The sequence below is a fragment of the Schistocerca americana genome, chromosome 8 (assembly GCF_021461395.2).
Source record: "Schistocerca americana isolate TAMUIC-IGC-003095 chromosome 8, iqSchAmer2.1, whole genome shotgun sequence".
Taxonomy (NCBI): Eukaryota; Metazoa; Arthropoda; class Insecta; order Orthoptera; family Acrididae; genus Schistocerca; species Schistocerca americana.
The window spans coordinates 437443526-437465973 of NC_060126.1; the positions used below are offsets into that span (position 1 = coordinate 437443526).

A 22448-nucleotide genomic window follows, 5' to 3' on the forward strand; every position below is an offset into this window, starting at 1 on the left:
TCGTGTTTTTCGTTCTGCTGTTTAAGACTTTCAGAAAATTCTTTGTTCCATTCTATAAATTCTTTGTGCTGTTCATCAAGTTTTTTAATCATTTGTAGCAATAATGCTATAATTTCAGCCTCAGTAGCATTACCTGCTCTATTCTCTGTACTGTTTGACGGTGTATTTGCCATTGTCGCGTTTTGTGTGACCATTTGGTCATTCTGTAATTTACAAAAAGGTTTCTCACTCGAGTCCGTCGTATTTTCGGTACACTGACCACTTTCACGAGAATTTTTCAAACCGGGTGTGTTAGGCTCGGCAGCGCTCATTACTATAGACCGCTCCGCGCCATCAATTGTCGTCAAATTAACAGACGAGACAATTGGGTTCGTTTGTTCATCATTAAGGTAAAAGTCATCACTAGTAGTTGGAATGCACTGATTGTTAGTGAACGCAGGATTGTCATCATTACTCTGCGTGTCAAAATTATTATCAATCACGTTGTTTAAGTCGGTAAATTCATTCACAATACCTCGCGATACACTATTCACAGTCTTTCGCGGCATTTTTACAATAGTCACAATTATTCAAAAACAAATAAGCACAAATGCAAAAGCAACACACAAATACAATAGAGCAACGAATTGCCGTTGACCTGTAGAAAGAAAGTCACAAGTTAATAAAAGCGTTGCGCCAAATCCTAATTATACCTAAGCAAATAAGAGCAGATATCTGACTGTCGCTCAAAAGATTCTCAACGAAATTCGATCCTGGACTGGGTGTCGCCAAGTGTAACCTCCCCACAAAAATTTTATATGAATGTAAATGACAATACTTAATAGAAATGGGAGCCAAACGTAACCTCCCTAGCAATTAAATTTAATGACAATAAAAGTGAGAATCGCAATCTGACTCAAGTATAAGTTCTTCATAAAAATTAAGGTCCATTCAGTGATAAGAAAAATCTCAGAAAAATGATAATAATGATTCAATTAAACCGAAATATCGGTCTTTGGCCCTGTGCAAAAATCAAAATTAAATTCTTACCTCATTGCAACACCTAGTCAAATTTCTGCTCTTGTTGTTGCGCACCGCTTGGAGGAACTGCATTGCAAATAATAATATTCCCTTTTTTTTTTTTTTTTGTAATCTAATTGAAAACTGAATTTTTTTTTTAGGGAAGTGGAACGAAATAGTTACTTCAATTAAATGAAAATTTTATGTAAAATTGCTTTTGAAATCAAAGTTATTATTGGGGGCACTTGTTGAAAATTAGTTACAATAGTTAAACTTTACATTATCCGATGATTATCTTAATTAACAGTATACCTCATTCAGCATCTTGACCAGTGTTGTCCCCAGACCACATCACGCAATCCCACTGGACTGCTACCACTGACCGACCGCTCTGCATGACGACTACTAGCGTACTGCACGCCACTGAACAGAGCTACTGCTCGCGACGACTACTGACAGACTACTGCCCTCAACTAGACAGAGCTACAGACTCGCAACGACTAACCGACAGACTGAGACCCGCTCGCAACACTCGCGCGGTCAAGCGCATACTCTCTGGTCACAGATGCTACAATGCCTCGCCATCGCTGCTATGTTACATACGTGTTTCAACATTATGACATTTTTCAGCACACGTTTCCATAGCTGTCGTCGTAAATACTCACTATTTGCATTACTAAACGGCTAATGTGGTTCTTGGTGCTCGGTCACAGGTGCAGGCGGCCTAACTGGCGGCTTACAGTGGCGACAATAATGCGATTTCCATTGCCAAATATAACTATTGGCCAAATTTAAAAATTATAAACGCTTTTATGATCCACCAATTATGGCGTATAGTCTTATGTCAAAGGTTTAATACAGCAAGACAAGCATTACAGTTAGAAACTGTGTGCTGTATTTTGAGGCACTGTGACTGAGTAACTGACGGCGGGTAAATTACATAAACTGTGCTCATTCAGTATCTGGGTATGAGAACACTTAGCGACTTCGAAGAAACTGTACACATAATTTCATACTTTGTATAAACTTTTTCTCGCCTGCATGCATATCGCAAAATATTTAACACATCAGATCATTTGTAAAGTAATCAGAGAATGAAGCTGTTTTGAAACCTGGTGGTAGTCAAGGGAAGGCAGGATTCGGTTACGATTGTGGACGGGGCTGTAATCAGCTACTATTGGTTGCCCTTTACAGTTACACATTTATTTTTAAAACATTAATTCCAGACCCAACAATAAATAAAAAATACCACTCTGAAGGCCAAAACCAAGTACCAAATGGGTGACATCAAATTCATTAGGCACACAAACGCACATTGAACTCACTGTGACGACTCAGACGGCAGTTGGCACAATGAAACAAATCTCTTCACTGCTTCATTAATTCACAGTTGAGTGACCACTCCATCTAATCATCGAGCCAAGTGCTTTTAACACAGTAGGGTCTTCAAGTACTAAGCGATATGCAGATCCACCAATTTGCACTTGACGGCGCAATGATAATCTTTCATAACACCACATACATACTATGGGCCCATATGGGTGACTGACTGCTCTCTACTTGGATTGAAATGCGCTCATCTTAAAGCTTACTGGATCCGGTTTACGACAAGGTCATGCACCCTCGTGGCCACAGCCCTTACTTCCGGCAGTCCATGTGTGCCACCAGTGGTCCCGGTGAGTTCACGCACTGCTTGGACCTGGCTCCTCCTGAGTCCCCAACTGAACTGGCACACTCACACGACCCGGAAAAACTACGACGTGGCCCCAAAGATAGGGCAACAGTTACTACTTATCGATAACCGCAGCTGCTGCCACTAGCGGACAGGCAATGCTTGCGAAACCGAGTGGCGCCAGTCAACACGAGAAGAAGACAAACAACTGCTACCATGCCAACTAAACGATACCGTCTGACCTGCAACAGAGGGCGGAAACCGAGAAACAGCACCAACGCAAGCTGTAGCACTGGTCATTTTTATGTATACGAGCTCGATTCTTTAAAGATCAGGAGTGGGGTGTTTACTGCTACGTAGTAAGAAGATGCTCATAATCAAGTTGGCTGCTAAATGATCATGTAACTTACAACAGTTAATGAGACACTGAAGAAATGAAATGCGTCATTATGGTACAACCAATGTTCAAATGTGTGTGAATTCCTAAGGGGCCCTAGACTTACACAGTACATAAATAAGTGTCAACTAACTTATGCTAGGAACAACACACACACACACACACACACAGATGCCTATGACCGAGGGAGGACTCGAACCTCCGATGGGAGCGGCTGCACTGTCCGTAACATGACGCCTCAAAACCGCGCGGCTACGGTACAACAGATAAGGATGTACTGGCAGAGTGGGGACGGTGAATGTAGCCCGGAGTTACGGCCACCTCACTTACACCTGTAGTGACCGTAGCCGCTGTGTTGTGTTGCAGGGTGCTTTCCCGGGCAGCAGAGGATGCAGGCGTGCAACACGTGCTTCTGCACCCCGACTGGAGTGTGGGCGTGCACGCGCAGGGGCTGCATCGGGAAGAGAGGTCAGTGTCTGACAATGTCCACCTCACTTTGCGCTCATGCACACTTCATTACTATCACGGCACACGAATTTTTAGTCTGTATGCGTTGCAGTTGTTTACGTTTTAATTTTTTTAATGATATTTCGGTTGTGAGCTCTGTAAAATCCATGTACTAATTTATATTTACGTGACAAACCCTATTTCTAGGGCTATATTTTAATTTTGACAAATGGATCTATGCCGACATTTGTAAAAACGGCGATGGTACATTAGTCCATACTAATGTAAAATTGCCACCTTCTAAAGAAGACAAATTTAAATTTGTTGAAACCTAGGTAAAGAATTCTTTATCCATTGCAACTGGTCGGCTGTTTATAATTTTATTTTTTAATGATGCTTGTAACACCAAGCATGTCGTGGACAACATGAAGCGAGAATTTCCGCGCTATTTGATTTGAGCAAGGTTTTTCACAATAACTTTATCTTGGAACTCTTCCATTTGGTCCGTGTTAGTATAGAAAAGCAACAATACAGGAATTGTGAGTCCGCCTTGATGCAAAACACTTTTTGATATTTATTTACTTATTCCCAAAACTACTGTCAGCGAAAAATATCACCATCATCGGTGGGTTCTTTCTATCTTATTTATCCCTTTAGTGACCAAATTATTTCCGGAAATTGTAGACTATTTATGAACACTTTATTGGGCTACGAAACCGTTCATAAAATCATAGTTTAAATCTTGAAAGTGAGAGTTTAGCCTATGAGTATAAAAAAAAAAATTAGTGGGAACTATTGTTCCCACCGAACTCTGGAGTAACTTCACTTGCTAATTTAAAAAAAAAATATTTCCTTTATTTTTTAGTACAAAAACATGTTAAACATTACATTTATATTTGTATTAGTTCATACTGTCCTTTGAGTTCACTAAGGTGATGTACTATGGAACTTAGAGAAGCTTGGTGCTACACACAAAGGTACACGACAGTTGCTACACATTATTTTTGTTCTCTTTTCTTTGTTCTCGGTGCTACATTGGCGGCATCTTCTGTTTGTTGTACCTTTTGTGGGGAAATGAGTTCCAACTTTCTCCAGACAAACTTCATCTGGTACTCCAGACACACCTGTTTTTGGTGTTTGAAAATGAACAGGCCGTCCTCTTCTCTTACGACTTGAGAAGCCAGAGATAAGCTGCCTTGCCAAGTGCAATCTAAATGTTAGCTGGTCTGCTTCTGTCTTCTGTAGCTTCCAAATAACGTAGGAATTGATAACTGCCAAATCCACAAGAAAGAAAAACAGTTTGTGCCACCACTTCCATGGACGACGGCCTACAGCATACCGTTCACACAGCTGATCAAAACTATCCACTCCTCCCATTATTTTATTATACTCTGCCACAGCCAAAGGGCAGAATACTTCACTTCTGCTTCCACTAACTTACCCTCTAATATTTATGTAATTTTCATTCAAATCCAGCAAATAGACACGAATACCATCTCCCTCATAAATATTAAAGTAGATAAATACAACACAAGTAACTTCACACGCAAAAGGAAAGCACACTATCCAAAAAAACGCGTAACTGTAAATAGGAAGGGCTGATGTGGCCAAACAACCGAACGGTACACACACGTCTTGCGCAAGTACTACAGCCAGAATGTAGTGAAATCTCTGACAGAAAGTTTGAAGTGCTTAGTGAAATTAGTTACGTGAAGTTAAATGTAATACAGAGCAATAGTAACATGTTCATACCATCACTCGTAAGATGACACTTGAAGAGCGCTGCGCAAATTATGCTTATGTAATACAGTCACAGAACGTTAACAACTTTCGTGTTTATGTGTTGTTTAGGAATATGTGGAAAACACTGATAAGGAGAAGGGACAGGATGATAGGACATCTGCTAAGACATGAGGGAATGACTTCCATGGTACTAGAGGGAGCTGTAGAGGGCAAAAACTGTAGAGGAAGACAGAGATTGGAATACGTCAAGCAAATAATTGAGGACGTAGGTTGCAAGTGCTACTCTGAGATGAAGAGGTTAGCACAGGAAAGGAATTTGTGGCGGGCCGCCGCATGAAACCAGTCAGTAGACTGATGGGAAAAAAAAAAAAAAAAGGTGACTGCTAACCAACAACTTACGATGATAGTGAATGAATACAGACAGTGAGTGTAAAGTGCATTTTCTTTCAAATAATTTTGAACGCTACAAAAGTAACAGTGGTTAACAGTATTTTTAGAGAGAACCTTTAATACATTCCGTAGGCATCCACTAAAAGAAGTCAAATAATAGAAGGCGGAAAGAGCGTCTATCGGTGCACCGTTCGGTTACGTGGCACATCTTTTCATTTTATTCGGTGGAAAGCTATTGCAATGGCGTGTTAACAGAGGCGGAGTCTTCACAGCACTGAATAAACTCGTTTTCTGTTGCAGAGGCGAGGTGTACTCCGGGCACGACGTTCAAGAACTAGTGCAACAGCTGCCGCTGTAGCGCCGACGGGCAGCAGGCGTTCTGCTCCAGGAAGGCCTGCCCTCCTGGTAGCGCCTGAAGAGCTGAGACGGCCGAAACGTTCATGCATACCGGTAAACACGAACACCATTTTGCAGTGAACACATAGTGCGTAGTGGGGTGATCACTCTGTTGTAGAAATAATTCAAAAGCCAAGATCGCTTAAATACTGTTTACTGGATAACCTGTTTCAACACACTAAAGGTGCCACCATCGGATCTGAACGTAGATTAACATTTATAAACCATTTGGATATAACGATACATGAGGCGGACTAGCTGGAATAAGGCAGTGTGATGCCGACCGTTGTTAAAAGAGCAGCGGTCGTGAACAAAATTCCAAATCCTCACATACAGAGGCAAAACAAGAGGAGAAGGAACGCACTAAAAAAAGGAAAGGAAACAAAAGGAAAAGCCTGTGTCTTTTAGCCGTTCTCCTTGTTCGCTGTCCGTCTTCGTCCCTTCACCGCATGTGTTTCTGTTTCTATGCGTTTGGGTGCTGATGACCATGCTGTTTAGCGCCCGAAAACCACACACACACACACACACACACACACACACACACACACACACACAGATGAACCAAATCTTGTGACTTCAGTTATACATGTCTTATGGAAAAGAATGACCATGAGAACAGCTATTTATTTGTGACAATGATTTTATATCAGCTGGTCCGCCTCGTGTATCGTTGTATCCAAATGATTTATAAATGTTAATCTAAGTTCAAATCCGATGAGGGCACCTTTAGTGTGTTGAAACCGGTTATCAAGTAAACAGTATTTAAGCGATCTTGGCTTTTGAATTATTTCTACGAATACCATTACTGAGAATTTTGCTTGAGCTTCAGAGCTTTGTTTATGTCGCGTTTATTACTTTTTTATTTATTTTTTCCCCTCATTCGGCTCAGAAAGAAATCATCGAATGGAAAACCGAATGCTTTCTCTCGCGTAATAGCTCCTTTCTCCTTACAATAGGTTTTCCTTCCTACGGACTTAAACGTCGCGAATGCCAAGCTTTTCACGAATGTAGATGTATATTTCTACCCTATCAAACAAAGAATGTAGTACTTTCAATTCCTAAAGAAGCAACACTGGTAGAAATATAAATGAAATTATCTAACTGAATAATTCAGGGTGCGTCATTATTATACTCTACCCTGGACGTGAATTGATTCCTTAGCACAAATAAATGGGGAAACATGTAAGCCGTGTAAGTTACAAACCACTGGGCACACAGTACGGTGACTTCTGGTTCAGACAGCCAGTTATCTGGAGAGTACCCCCTGCGGTTATGACCTATGAAGCCCAATGTGACAATAGATGGATCATTATAGGAGTACTGGGCGTGATGTTGGGCTAGGAAGTGTTTATTCCATATATATTGGCTGGGACATCGAGAAACGAGGGTGGTATTACTGTGGTTAGTAGGCTAGCAGGTTTACTGGGTTCGTAATTTAAGGTGACGATATAGCTGGTAGAATGGGTAATCATCGTCTTCATAAGGTGTAGCTATTGGCAGGTTCCTGACACCATTGCTGTCTCCATCTGCTCCTGTCCCTGGCCAACTGCTTCGTAGTCTGGTAAATTTCTCTCTTCACTTCTTCCAAATTTTTGTTCTTATATTTCCTACTTCCTTCTGTACCTTACACGGCTGTGGTTAGAATTCCTTTTCATTACAGCGTTTGTTCTACCTAGTTTGCTTTCCCTTTTTAAAGGATGGGGGAATTCTCCGTTCTGCGCCACTGCAATATTCTTCGCTTTTTCCACCTATTTTATTTTAACTATTCCCATCGAACCCCGCATTTCGAATCCTTCAATTTGGTCTACTTCTGTCTTCTTCAATGTCCATCTCTCTCAGCTATACAGAAAAGCACTCCGCCCGATGCATTTAGCTAACTTTTTCCGTAACTCAGCCGGCCGGAGTGGCCGAGCGGTTCTAGGCGCTACAGTCTGGAACCGCGCTACCGCTACGGTCGCAGGTTCGAATCCTGCCTCGGATATGGATGTGTGTGATGTTCTTAGGTTCGTTAGGTTAAAGTAGTTCTAAGTTCTAGCGGACTGATAACCTCAGCAGTTAAGTCCCATAGTGCTCAGAGCCATTTGAACTATTTTTTCGGTAACTCTAACCCCATTTTCCTGAATAATAAGCGTACTGTAGCGTGGAAAGCTTCCTTTTCATTATAGTCCTCTTGCATTCCTTCTTCAAGCGTTGGTAGTGTTCTTTGAACAGATATTGTTTCATACCCAAACAGTACCATGCCATCATCAAATCTGATGCAGCTGATCTTCCGCCCTCCTACGCTTGTTGCCTCCTTCTCTACTTCTACCGTCTTCGTTATCTACTCTTAGACATATATGGTAAATACAGTTTATGAAGATAAACCCCGTCTGACTCTTTTCCCGATTTCAGTCCGATCTGTCAGACGGTTTCTAGCCAGTGGTTGCCTTCTGCCTTCTACATAAATCATTAATGTGTAGAAGTCAGAGACTATTTCCTGGGTTGGGAGGATGAGTACCTTTGAAGTGTCCTTCGGATATGAGGTGTTTCCTACGTGGCACTGTCTATTTAGGCGCTGTATGCATATAATCTCAGTAGCAATACCGCCAACAGGTATCGGAGAACGCCTTCAAAGTCGGGAGTGCGACACCCTGGCGTTTGGTGGGTTGCCGCGCGGGAACGCTTTAGGCGATCTTTGTCTTTCCGTTGACATTAAGTCGTGCGAAATATTCGACTTCTTGATTAATGAAATTAATAACCGCTATTACTGTAAGGGGAGTAAAGAGAGTTTGTCCACAACTCTGTAATAACATTTTTCCAAGAGATATTGCAGTGGACAAAATAATTGTCTCATAATACTCCATTAGGTGACCATGGATATGCACTGCATTGCTAAAGAAACGCTAGGAACGCTTATTCAAATACAGAGACATGGAATCAGGCAGAATACACCGTTGCGATCGGCAACCCCTACATAAGACAACATGTGTCTGGCGCAGTTGTTAGATCGGTTACCGCTGCTACAATGGAACGATATCGAGATTTAACTGAGTTTGAACGTAGTGGTACAGCCGGCACACGAGCGATGGGACACAGCATCTCCGAGGTAACGATGAAGTGGGCTGCCGGCCGGTGTGGCCGAGCGGTTCTAGGCGCTTCAGTTTGGAACCGCGCGACCGCTATGGTCGCAGGTTCGTATCCTGCTTCGGGCATGGATGTTTGAACCATTACAAATAAACATTGTGGTCCAAGACTGGAATTATAACTAAGCAGATCTCAGATATTGGTTGGATGTATTGGAGACCATCACATTTCAGTGATAAATGACCTCGAGCACATTTGCTCTGGATAAAAGATCATTTAATGTTCCATAGTGAAATAGTCGATCACTTATCAAATTCCATCTAAGACCAACTGCATCTAAGACCAATCCCTCACATTGATTTCAAACCTACGGTGAAGAAAGCTGCCCACCATGATTGGAACGACGAATGACGTATACCTCAGCAACGTAAGGACAGATATCTCGAGGCCATACAACCGGATATCATTCCTCGACCGTGCTTCGACAGTTTGAAACTAAGAAAAAGTCACGTGACGTCCGTTATTCATATGAGGCTGGGCTGCGGTTATCACCGAGCGCATTCACATCTAATAAAAATGCAAGTTTCTGGAATTATTTCCATTTCATGGCGTGTTTGTACAGCAACCAATATATAGAATGTAGTGAAAACAACAGTCTTGGTTGCAGAATTGATTTTTTTGCTTCATTTGTTCATGAACAGCCTTTCGGCAAATACAAGGCATCTTCAGATTTACCAGTACAGTGTCGGTGTGTTTTGGGTGCCACGATTAAGGAATCGGCAAAAATACTCTGCCCTCATCCTATGTGGTAAAATAGACAGAAACAAGTACGTGCTCACGTCATATACTGAAAGCGTAACGCCCGATAAACTTGTAGGTCTGTGTAGCATTGACCAGTGGATGCAAGACAAGATCAGGCCTATACACAGCACATAGCCGGTTCTAGGCCCTTCAGTCTGGAACCGCGCGACCAGTACGGTCGCAGGTTCGAATCCTTCCTCGGGCATGGATGTGTGTGATGTCCTTAGGTTAGTTAGCTTTAAGTAGTTCTAAGTTCTAGGGGACTGATGACCTCAGATGTTAAGTCCCATAGTGCTCAGAGCCATCTGAACCATTTTTTAACATAGTACATAGTCCGTCATATTGTAAACACGCTGAAGGCAACGTTCTTCGTTCCTCGGTCTGAAGCGCTGTATTGAGACTATTCTTTCACTATATATAAAACGAGGGCAGTCTATTTTTGCTGATACCTTGATCGTGGCACCGAAAACCAACTTACCAACATTATACTGGTCAATTTGAAGATGCCTTGTATTAGGCGCGTGTCATAAATAAATAAGGGAATAAAATCAGTTCCGCAATCAAGATGTTTGTTTCTGGCACATGGTTTCTGGAAGTTGAGATTAGGTTCACGATGCTATGGGCTGTCTGAATCATATGACACTGGCGTACAGAAAGAACAAATAAGAACTGGTTGCAAGGGGTTTCCCTACCTACAAGCCTTAACTCCCTACATTGCAGATTCGATGAAAGTAGGTTCTATTTGATAGAGGAATACTTTAAAGAAGCTGATATACAGATTTAAAAGGAGTACCCCAATCTTACAGAGACATCCTAGTAGCTGGAAAAAGAAAACGAAGGACCTTTGTATATTTTTGAAATTAGAGGCTTTTGTATTTGTTTGTATAGAATCAAACTGTCTTGAATAAGATACTCAGTATGAAATCATTCTAAAAACAGAGTTGTGAGTGACGCAGTCTCCTTAGTATTTTGTACTTCTACAACAGTCTTTACATTATGTCGGTTTAATTTAAATCAAATATTTATGTTATATCTGTACAATTATTACTATCGTTGGCTGTATAGTCAAAGCTGCCAAAAGCCAAAATAAATAAATCGATAGAAAGCAATTAAAGTAGAGCCGGAGCCATAGACTGTGAGCGAAAAAAATGCTTTGCCTCTTTTTTTAGGCTTTTTGATGGATATCGATTCAGTGTCATGTAGACATATTACCCTGAATAGAAAGGCGTTTAAAGGCGCTGGACTAGCAACTAGTATCAATCGGGGACTCTTATAGGACAGTTTCTCATGTTATACGGCATAATTCAAAGACTTAGCATCAAACATGTACCACTGATAGATCACGTAATGGGGAACAACTTTTGTTAGAGACAAATTGTTCTCTGAGACTAGGCATCCTTTAGTGTTCACCGATCCTGGTGAAGTTTCATCGAACTATCTGGGTGTACCAACCAGGTGTGCTGCTTACCGTCTACCCAGTAAAATGACAGAGAGGTTTACAACAAGAAAAGAATGAGTTTGTCTAACCAGTGAGAATTTTCGAAGCGAGCCAGAACTTAAATTTTGCTGCACCTACCGCCTTGCATACGAACAGATGCCTGGATTATAGGCAACACACAAGGCATATACAAGCTGCAGAGTGCCTACGACCTGCTGCCCCTCAGGGGCACTTGTATCAATGAGTACTGTTTAGATGTATAGGATCCACGCCAGGTCGTGTTAACGGGAGACACCGAACACATGCAAAGGAGTTTGCGCAAATAGTCACCTGGATTATTTGAATGCCAGGAGAATGAAACAGAAATGTTTAAAATCGTAACTGTATATTTCACGACTTTAGAAAACTGAGCCGGCCGTAGTGACCGAGCGGTTCTAGGCGCTACAGTCTGGAACCGCGCGACCGCTACGGTAGCAGGTTCGAATCCTGCCTCGGGCATGGATATGTGTGGTGTCCTTAGGTTAGTTAGGTTTAAGTAGTTCTAAGTTCTAGGGGATTGATGACCTCAGAAGTTAAGTCCCATAATGCTCAGTGCCAAATGGTACGAGGGCAACACAACACCCAGTCCCTGAGCGGAAGAAATGTCCCACATGGTCGGGAATCGAACCCGAGCCCTCTTGGGTGGGAGGCGAGCACGTTATCACTCAGCTAATCAGGCGGATCTTTATGGAGGATTATAGCGTTGTTGAAAAGTTACGATTATATAAAACGAAAACTAGGATTTTTGCCGAAGTACTCTCTTTATTCAACGGATTTTCTTTCGCTTTAGATGGCAGTGCCATCTCAGTCTGTCAAATCGAATATGCACCTTCGCAGAATACAACTTTTAGGTGGCTGAACTATTTATTCAAAATGATTAGTCGTCTGTGACTGTTTTGTGCAGCCACTCATGGTCTGCGAATGATGATGAAATTCAGAGTGTGTAGTTACAATTCTGGGCATGTGGGACTACGATAGAGTAAATACCCCAGAGAGCCATCATTGTTTGATCTCTCATGTAGACGAGAATGTGCAGAGTGCTACCCACCCAGAAGAGGAGGAACTCAAAAACAGATTCTTTCACCTTAATGTCTGCAGTGCCCAAATATGAAGCGATGAGCCACTGAGTGACACTGAGGAACCGCTGGCGCAAAAACTTCATAAATGGTTCGTAGTGATCAGTGATCATAATAAGGACTGATACTTCTGTAACCATCGCTCATTATGGGGGATATAGATACTTGTAAACCTAGTAGCCATAGTAGGAGTAATAATGTTACTGATAGAGCTAGTTGTAGTGCTACTACTAATAATATTAACGATCTGCTTTATTGATAATCGTAGCATCGCTATTGTATAAACAGACGTAAATATAGAAATAGAGATGTAAAGACAAAGTACAATCTGTTATAGAACATTAGGTAATAGACTACAATATACGACAAACAAACAAATACGTGATCAAGAATCTGGCAAATACCCACATTAGATGCTTTCATCCGTGGAACCGAGAAACTGGAAAAGCTCAGTTAACGTATTTCAATGAAATTATTCTGTGTACTAGGCCGCACCATTATGAAGCGTCAGAAACAACCATAACAACGATGTTTCAACCATTTTGGTAGCGGTTCTCTTGAGAGAGACTGACTGCAGTTAGGTGCCCTGAAGAGGACAGTTGCAAAGGCAGTCGAAACGGTATTGTAGTTCTTTGTAGTGTTTCGTAATGGGGCGGCCTATTACCCAGCATGATTTTATGCCAATTCACACTGGCAACGGAAGTCTACGGCGCTATATTCATTAACGTATCTTCCCCAGAGTGTCATATTATTCCAGTATTGCCAGCATATCTCCGAAAAACTGTTGATTTGACGTCTGCTGAATTCACGGATCTGTCCTCTTATTAACAGATAAAAAAGATGGCGACTTTCTCAGAATGATCAAAAAGGTTTCAGGATAAAAAATACTTTTCACGCCATGTTACCGAGTTATTGTGCCCCTTGAACTCGTTTATAGTTTTTTACACGCTAGCCGATTAGTTTTTCACAGCAATTCTTTTCTGTTGGTAGTTACGTTTTAGTGAATGTCCTTTACAGATTGTGCCGGCCGGAGTGGCCGTGCGGTTCTAGGCGCTACAGTCTGGCACCGCGTGACCGCTACGGTCGCTGGTTCGAATCCTGCCACGGGCATGGATGTGTGTGATGTCCTTAGGTTAGTTAGGTTTAAGTAGTTCTAAGTTCTAGGGGACTGATGACCACAGCAGTTAAGTCCCATAGTGCTCAGAACCATTTGAACCATTTGAATCTTTACAGATTGTGTTTATAAAATGTATGGAAAAAAGATGCTTTGTAGAATCATGTTAACCAGGTTTGTCTACATAAATGATTAACTCAATTTTAGTATGTCTTCGTACATCCATATTTAAACTGGATAAGGTGGGACACAGCTGGTACAATTTTTATTAAAAATGAAACTCCTCCAGCTGTACTTTAGGTTTTATATTTATTTCACTACTAGTTTCGACGTTGCATCAACGAATCTTCAAGCCCGTACACTTTGATGAAATCAGTTGTGTGTGGCTGAGTACTAGAAGTCCGCGGTGAGACCAATACGTGCTCCACATGGATGGAATGCAGTAACTCAGCAACAAGATCAAACCGTCTCTAGCAAGACATTTCCTCTCTGTTGCTTTTAGTACTCTTCCTGTACATTGTTACTGCCCGCCATCCATGTGGAGCACGTATTGGTCTCACCGTGGACTTCTAGTACTCAGCCACACACAACTGATTTCATCGAAGTGTACGGGCCTGAAGATGGCGTTGACGCAACGTCGAAACTAGTAGCCAAATAAATATAAAATCTTAATTACAGCTGGAGGAGTTTCATTTTTAATAAAAATTTTTAGTACGTTGTTACAGAAATTTTTTTTATCCTCGGAAATTTTACGCGTCATTGGCCGCAAACTATATTCCCTTCATGTAGGCATAAGTAAATTTGTACTTCGTAAACTTTTATTTTCTATACTTCGTTGTTGCGATACAGTGTTGACTAACTACCACCCTTTAGCATTGTAGGGAATATGGTGTATCCCCAGTGATTTACTTACAGTTCCAGCTTTTTTCAGAGACGTCACTTCATCTACAGATGGTTCCTAAGTGAGGTATCAAAGATATACAGATCTAAGGACTCACAAGGCCAAACCGTCTCTAGCAAGACATTTCCTCTCTGTTGTTAGTACTCTTTCTGTACATTGTTAATGACACAAAAGGAACTCCTTGCCCAGGCCGTAAAGGCCCAACGGAAGTCTACCGGCCGCCGTGTCATCCTGTTCCTCGCGGCGTCATGTGGATGCGGTATTATGGTCAGCATGCCGCTCTCCCGGGCGTTCGTAGTAACTGACTGACAGACATCGAGAAAAACAGAAGTAATATCTGGTGTCCCCCCAAAGAAGTGTCACAGATTCTTACTGTTTCTGATCCACATAAACGATTTAGGAGACAATCTGAGTAGCAATCTTAGATTGATTGCAGATGACACTGTCATTTACAGCTTTATAGTCATGAGATGACCAAAACAAGTTGCAAATCGATTTAAACAAGAAATCTGTATGGTACGAAAAGTGGCGATCGACTCTAAATAATTACAAGTGTTAAGTCAGCCACAGGAGTACGAAAAGGAATCCGCTAAATTTCCATTACACGATAAATCACACAAATCTAAAGGCAGTAAATTCAGCCGCGCGACCGCTACGGTCGCAGGTTCGAATCCTGCCTCGGGCATGGATGTGTGTGATCTCGTTAGGTTAGTTAGGTTAAGTAGTCCTAAGTTCCAGGGAACTGATGACCTCAGATGTTACGTCCTATAGTGCTCAGAGCCATTGTTGAAGTAAATTCATTTAAATACTTTGGGTTTACAGTTAAGAATAGCTTAAACTAAAATTATCACAGGCGTAATGTTGTGCGTAAAGCAAATCAAAGATTACAATTTATTCGGAGAACACTGAGGAAATGCAACAGGTATGCTGAAGAGGCTGCCAACACTACGCTTGCGCGTCTTCTTCTGGAGTGCCGCTGAGCGGTGTGGGATTCACATCAGGATCGACGGAGGACATCGAAAAAGTTCAAAGAAGGGCAGCTCGTTTTGGATTATAGCGAAACAGGGGAGCGACGCTACTGGTATGATACATGAACTGGGATGGCAATCGTTACAACAAAGGCGTTTTTCGTTGCGGCAGGATCTCCTCATGAAATTTCGATCACCAGCTTTTTCCTAGGAGTGTAAAAATATTTTGTTGGCACTCATCTACATAAGGGGGGAATGATCACCGTAATGAGAAATCGGAGCTCGTACAGTAAGTTTTTTTTCACAGCGATGTTCGAGAGTGGTACGGTAGAGACATAGCTTGAAGGTGGTTCGATGAAACCTCTGCTAGGCATTTAACAGTGAATTGAAGAGCAGTTATGTAGACGTAGATGTTTTCAAGCTTTCCACACCGTTTAGACGATACTACTCCGTCACGCAGATCCTCAGTTGGCTTCGCGAACCTGAGTGCACTTGGTACCAGTCCTCCCACGAAGGAAAATTCCCTATCAGTAACTGTGATCGAACCCGCGTCCTCCGCATGGCAGCCATCTACGCTGACCACTCACAAGGGAAGGCCACGACGTTGGGATCACGGATTTACTTCAAGCTTTGTACACCTCTAGTAGTCCATTAAAACTACATAATGTGAAAGTACCAAGGTTCACTACTCTAGCAACTCCGAGGAAATCGCAAGAGAAGTTTTATGCGTCTGTTATGTAAGTGATGTATCTGTGCGAATGCGCTGACCGTACGAAATCATTGTGGATAAATGAGCCGGCACGGTAGCTCAGCGTGTTCGGTCAGAGAGCTGACTGGTCTCTATAAAAAAAAAAAAAAAATACTGAGTGAAAGGATCAACAATTAACTTCGACGGATGTCATGTGACGTCCGCTACGATCAAATACAACTAACAATGTGGAACAAACTGCAAGAAAAAAAAATTGGTAAGCGTTCGCGCTTTGCAAGAGGGTCGTGGACGAGGCGGCCGTTCGAATCGTCAGGATGTTTAAAATCCGCAGTAGTCGAAGAACAGGAGGTTGCCTTCATTTTTGTAATACAAGTGTAAATTCTGCGATATTAGCCGGCTTCTGTGTCTGCAGCTAGAAGCATGAGGTGCAAAGTACACACATAAAAAAAAAGTTTTCTATCACCCCGGTTCCCAGAACTCCTGAAGATAGACATTAATTGTGGGTATTGTATCACAGACACAGTGCCTTTGACTGTTCAGAGATGTCACTAAACCCGCACAGAGATGTAAACAACCGTGCGTGAGCAGCGCCTATTAGACAGTCGATCAGTTCCAGACATTCCACCCGGAAGGAGATACACGGCACGCTTGTCGGTAGTTCAACCATGCCTAGACGGTCAATACCACGGTTCGATCGCGTCTGTATTTTACGTCGTGCCAGGAAGGGCTCTCAACAAGGGAAGTGTCCAGGCGTCTCGGAGTGAACCAGATCCACGTTGTTCGGACATGGAGGAGATACAAAGAGACAGGAACTGTCGATGACATGCCTCCCTCAGGCCGCCCAACGGCTACTACTGCATTGGATGACCGCTAACTACGGATTATGGGTAGGAGGAACCCTGACAGCAACGCCACCATGTTGAACAATGCTTTTCGTGCTGCCACAGGACGTATGCGCTTCTTCGTTTACCTGTCGACTGTTACAAATATATTTGTTATAATAATTAATTAAAAGTAGTAAGTAGTCAAATAACACGAAATTCACAAAAACTTGGTGCATATACGTGACGTTTTTTTAATTATATTACCTCTCAAATGTGATAGAAATATAATAATATGATCACTGATGAAAAAATATAGATTGAAAATTATGTTTGAGCGTGAGTCGAACCCTAACTTGAAGCACGGTAATCTTACGAAGCTCACACACCAACCGGTTGACCACCATGAACTATAACGGCTGGCACCTACGCACAAACTTGTAAATGACATAATAGACATGTGCAACTTCTCTTGCGGTTTCCTCGGAATTTCCAGGTTAGTGCACCTTATTACTTGGACATTATGTTGTTTTACTGGCCAACTAGAAGCGTACAAATTTTGAAGTAAATCTATGATCCCAACGTTGTAGCCACCTGCCATAAGTTACAGGCCGCACTTATTGTTGTTATATGGTGCACAAATCGTTTTATGAGACATAAGTTTTAGAGAAATGCGCTGTTTATTGAGTGAATTGATATAGTATAAAACACCAATAACTTTTTTATCCATAAGCTACTACGAATGTACGAGGTGTGTGCGAAAAGTAATCAGACTGACAACAATGCAAGCGATCTGGCAACACTTCGTTGTTTTACACGTGTAGACCGGTGTGTTCATCCCTTCCAGACGCTCAGTCTGAGTTTCAGTTCCGTATAGCCATCACGTGATTTTTGGGAGCGCCATCAGTGAGGTTGTGTTTCGTTGCGTATTATGAAAATGGAACAGGGGAATTTAGAACAACGTTATGCCATCAAATGGTTCAAATGGCTCTAAGCACCATGGGACTTAACATCAGAGGTCATCAGTCCCCTAGACTTAGAACTACCTAAACCTATCTAACCTAAGGACATCATACACATCCATGCCCGAAGAGGGATTCGAACATGATATCGTAGCACCAGCGCGTTTCCGGACTGGAGCGCCTAGAAGCGCTCGGCCACAGCGGCTGGCGTTATGCCATCAAGCTTTGTGTTAAACTTGGGGAATCCGCAAGTGCGTGCTTTGAAAAGTTGAAACAGGCCTATGGAGAACATTCGCTGAGACCAATAATTTTAGGACGGTCGACAAGACGATGAAGATGAACCTCGCTCATGGAGATCCTCAGCTTCAAGAAACGACGGAAAGATCAAACGTTCGCGTGCTCTTGTGGGACTGTTCGTCCAGGACAAACAGTCAACCGAGTGTTTTACAAAGATGTCTTCGAAAGGCTTGGGGAAAGGGCAAATCGAGTGATACTGGACGTTGCAGACAAGTGGGTGTTGCATCGTGATTACACCTCACGTTACACAACCACGTCCATCATTCTCAAAAGGCATTTCTGTTCTATTTACCTGATCTAAGTTCCAAAAGGGAAAGCAGAAAGGTGGAGGAGTTTATAGAGGGTCTATACAGTGGCGACGTTCTTGAGGACAATATCATGGAAATGGAAATGGAAATGAAGATGAAATGGGAGATATGATACTGCGTGAAGAGTTTGACAGACCACTGAAAGACCGGTAAGTCGGAACAAGGCCCCGGGAGCAGACAACATTTCATTAGAACTACTGACATCCTTGGGAGGGCCAGTCCTGACAAAACTCTACCATCGGGTGAACAAGATGTATGAGACAGGCGAAATTCCCTCAGACTTCAAGAAGAATATAATAATTCCAATCCCAAAGAAAGCAGGTGTTGACAGATGTGAAAATTACCGAACTGTCAGTTTAATAAGTCACATCTGCAAAATACTAACGCGAATTCTTTACAGACGAATGGAAAAACTGGTAGAAGCCGGCCTCGGGGAAGATCAGTTTGGATTCCGTAGAAATGTTGGAACACATGAGGCAATACTGACCCTACGACTTATCTTTGAAGAAAGATTAAGGAAAGGCAAACCTACGTTTCTAGCATTTGTAGACTTTGAGAAAGCTTTTGACAATGTTGACTGGAATATTCTCTTTCAAATTCTAAAGGTGACAGGGGTAAATACAGGGAACGAAAGGCTATTTACAATTTGTACAGAAACCAGATGGCAGTTATAAGAGTCGAGGGACATGAAAGGGAAGCAGCGGTTGGGAAGGGAGTGAGACAGGGTTGTAGCCTGTCCCAGATGCTATTCAATCTGTATATTGAGCAAGCTGTAAAGGAAACAAAAGGAAAGTTCGGAGTAGGTATTAAAATCCATGGAGAAGAAATAAAAACTTTGAGGTTCGCCGATGACATTGTAATTCTGTCAGAAACAGCAAATGACTTGGAAGAGCAGTTGAACGGAATGGACAGTGTCTTGAAAGGAGGGTATAAGATGAACATCAACAAAATCAATACAAGGATAATGGAATGTAGTCGAATTAAGTCGGGTGATGCTGAGAGAATTAGATTAGGAAATGAGACACTTAAAGTAGTAAAGGAGTTTTGCTATTTGGGGATCAAAATAACTGATGATGGTCGAAGTAGAGAGGACATAAAATGTAGACTGGCAATGGCAAGGAAAGTGTTTCTGAAGAAGAGAAATTTGTTAACATCGAGTATTGATTTAAGTGTCAGAAAGTCGTTTCTGAAAGTATTTGTATGGAGTGTATCCATGTATGGAAGTGAAACGTGGACGATAAATAGTTTACTCAAGAAGAGAATAGAAGCTTTTGAAATGTGGTACTACAGAAGAATGCTGAAGATTAGATGGGTAGATCACATAACTAATGAGGAGGTACTGAATACAATTGGGGAGGAGTTTGTGGCACAATTTGACTAGAAGAAGGGCTCGATTGGTAGGACATGTTCTGAGGCATCAAGGGATCACCAATTTAGTACTGGAGGGCAGCGTGGAGGGTAAAAATCGTAGAGGGAGACCAAGAGATGTGTACAATAAGCAGATTCAGAAGGATGTTGGCTGCAGTAGGTACTGTGAGATGAATAAGTTTGCACAGGATAGAGTAGCATGGAGAGCTGCATCAAACCAGTCTCAAGACTGAAGACCACAACAACAACAAGTTCCAAAATTACGAAATGGCTCAAAAGGGCATTTTGAGACTCTGGAGAAGGTTGAAAAGAATGTGACCGACATGCTAAAGGCTCTGCTACTTCAAGTATTCCCGCGTCAATGCCAATACTGGGAACAACCTCGCCGATGTTAGCTGCCGAGGGCAACTTCTTTGAAGGGGACAGTATTGTTTTTAAAAAAATAAAAATTTTCGTAGATAATACAATCATTCTCATTAGTAGATTAGAAAATCATTCTCCTTGCTTCTGTCACACTCCTCATAGACTTAAATCAGTTTTAATTTATGTGACCCTGTAAATCACACTAGTGTCGGCTGTATTATTTCATGTTTTCTGGTGTTTTCTTTCCTTGTATTTAATGCATATGTATGTCTATATGTATATATATCTTGTAATAATTTTCCCCTTGCTGATAGATGATGTTTTATCTGGATTGTGTCTACAGTGACCTAGGAACCGTAATCTTCAAGAACAAGCTGTTGGTCCAAAGAAGTTGGCAGCCGTGTTGTCAGAAGTTCAGGCAATCATTCCCTGTTGCCGTCGCAGTTATAGGAGATCTGTGCGGCGATGTGCTTCTTTGTAGCATGCTGAAGTGTATGCTCAGAACACAGCGTTTCAAGAGTCACAATAAATAAATAAATAAATATAGTCAATCATAACTCTGTTGGACTATTAATTTATTCCCTTTCTGCCATTTGCTGTCAACAACGACCTCATCTGGTGGGACGACGACAACATTTGGGAGACACTGTGACGAGGCTACGAGAAACAGCTTTTTAGGTTCCGTATTTCAATCCGTAATAGCGGAACCCTTGTAGGATTCGTTTTTTGTCCGTCTGTCTGTCTGTCACACTGACAGAAACACCTTTTTCTCTGGAACGGGTACATGTATAAAGTTGAAATTAATTTAATATATTAAGGTCTAAGGTTCCTAGGCTTAGCATAAAATTGAAGCTTCTGAGTCAATGCAATCAAAAGATACAGCCATTTACGTCACGTATTTTGATACCTGCAAAGTCACTCAATGAAATCTATGCGTTACTGCCGGCCAGGGTGGCCGAGCGGTTCTAGGCGCTACAGTCTGGAACCGCGCGACCGCTGCGGTCGCAGGTTCGAATACTGCCTCGGGCATGGATGTGTGTGATGTCCTTAGGTTAGTAAGGTTTAAGTAGTTCTAAGTTCTAGGGGACTGATAACCTTAGTAGTTAAGTCCCATAGTGCTCAGAGCCATTTGAACCATTTTTCTATGCGTTACTTCCCGTCAACCTGGAGTCACGAAATTTGGCAGGAAGCAAGGTTCCACAGTGCAAGTAAAGGAAAAAAATCCGAAAATTGTTAATTTGTAATCACACCACACGAAAATAAAACCCTATCATTTGTTATCCGACTGTCTGTCCTTCTCGGGAGCGGATACACGTATCAAGTTGAGATATATGTCGCATACTAAAGTCTGCATTTCCTTGGGGGCGTAATCAATGTAAGTTTCTATTACATTGTACTCAAAAGATACGGCCATTAATGTCACATATTTTGATACTCGCAAACAGTTACTAAAACGTATCGGGTACTTTCTGTTGACCCTGAATGACCAAATTTGACAAGAAGCAAGGTTTCACAGTACAAGTACAGGAAAAAATTCAGAAATTTGTTAATTTGTAATTATATCACGCACAAAAATATTTCTTTTGCCATTTGTTGTCTGACTTCGCTCTTAAAATTAAAACATTCTCGAAAGTCCTGGCATTCTTGGGACTGACGTCTTGCCAGTCGAAATTCCCGATTCCTGGCCTGGATTAATACAATTATTTGTATGGAACTCTAAGAGCGCGAATCCTGTCGGACCTGGACACACACACACACACACGTGCATTAGTTTCTGTCACATTTTGTCCCATATATTTTCGAAAGTGGTATCTGATACGCCTATGGAGACCAAATGATATATTTTTCCAGGAACATTAAATTCCTCAAATATTAAACTTCCACCCGTCGAGTCATAATCACATAATTCCTCTAGGAAAACTCACTTGGAATTTTTTTGTTTTATTACTCCATTGACGACATAATCAGATAGCTGTGCGTTCTCATATTAACCACAGTCATCAAAACTTTCACCAGCGCTGGTTTCTCTTAATAAAGGTGAATAAATTACAGATTTAACTTCAATGACACCTGATTCGGTTCTGTAGACCGGCTATTTTTGTTTGTGCCTCTAGCCTGTAGAGCGTTATCTTTTCTTTAGCTACCAAGCATCACAATAATTTGCACAAGTAATAAC

General features: G+C 41.8%; 1 long non-coding RNA gene across 1 annotated transcript in view; it reads left to right on the forward strand.

The window, feature by feature from the left end:
* Positions 1–20829, forward strand: part of LOC124545326 — a 42403-nt gene extending 21574 nt beyond the window's left edge. Inside the window, exons 2-4 of the long non-coding RNA XR_006967602.1 lie at positions 3435–3536; positions 5949–6098; positions 20616–20829. This is a non-coding gene — a long non-coding RNA (uncharacterized LOC124545326). The remainder of the gene's footprint in view (positions 1–3434; positions 3537–5948; positions 6099–20615) is intronic.
* Positions 20830–22448: the final 1619 nt, after the last annotated feature.